The following is a 903-nucleotide window of genomic DNA, read 5'->3' on the forward strand; positions in this document are numbered from 1 at the left end:
CTATAGTTTCACCAGAGTATGTTTTACTTCTGCATTTCTCAGGGTATAGATCAAGGGATTGAGCAAAGGAATTCCAATGGTATAAAAGACAGACACCAACTTATCCAAAGGGAAGTTAATTGGAGGCCAAGTATATATGAAAATGCAAGGAACAAAGAATAAAATGACCACGATTACTTGGGAGGTACAAATAGACAAGGCTTTGTGCTTCCCTTCTGCACTGTGATTTCTTAGTGAATAAAGTATGAAAACATAGCAGGACATTAGAATTGCAAAGCGCATCATGCATATGGCTCCATTATTAGAAACAACCAATAGGTTTATCACGTATATGTCAGTGCAGGCCAATTGTGACAAAGGTCGCAAGTCACAGAAATAGTGATCAATCACATTGGGACCACAGAAGGGTAAACTCTGGGCAAGCAAGATCTGGGTGATAGAATGCAGAAAAGACCCTACCCAGACCAATATTACTAAAATCCCACACATCTTCTGGTTTATGATGACTGTGGAGTGCAGAGGTTCACAGTTGGCCACATAGAGGTCATGGGCCATGAGGATAAGGACCAAGACTTCCACGCATCCAAAGAAATGCATTCCAAAAAGTTGGATCATTCATCCATCAAAGGAGATAGTCTGCTTTTTAGAGAGGTTCTCTGCAATCACTTTGGGGGCTGTAGTAGTAGAGAAACAGGAGTCTTCAAAGGACAAGCAGGTTAGAAAGAAATACATGGGGGCTGCAAGTGTAGGACTGGTCTTTATGAGCAAAATGATGAGGAAGTTTCCTAACACAGTTGCAGCGTACAAAACCAAGAAGGTGACAAATATTATCTTCCTTTTCTCTGGGTCTTGTGTCAGTCCAAGGAGAATGAATTGAGTCACATTGTTTTTCATTTTTATATC

General features: G+C 40.5%; 1 pseudogene; it reads right to left on the reverse strand.

Moving 5' to 3' along the window:
• On the reverse strand, positions 1 to 903 carry LOC140516671 (olfactory receptor 4C11-like; annotated as a pseudogene).

Source organism: Notamacropus eugenii, chromosome Y (genome assembly GCF_028372415.1).
Source record: "Notamacropus eugenii isolate mMacEug1 chromosome Y, mMacEug1.pri_v2, whole genome shotgun sequence".
Classification (NCBI taxonomy): Eukaryota; Metazoa; Chordata; class Mammalia; order Diprotodontia; family Macropodidae; genus Notamacropus; species Notamacropus eugenii.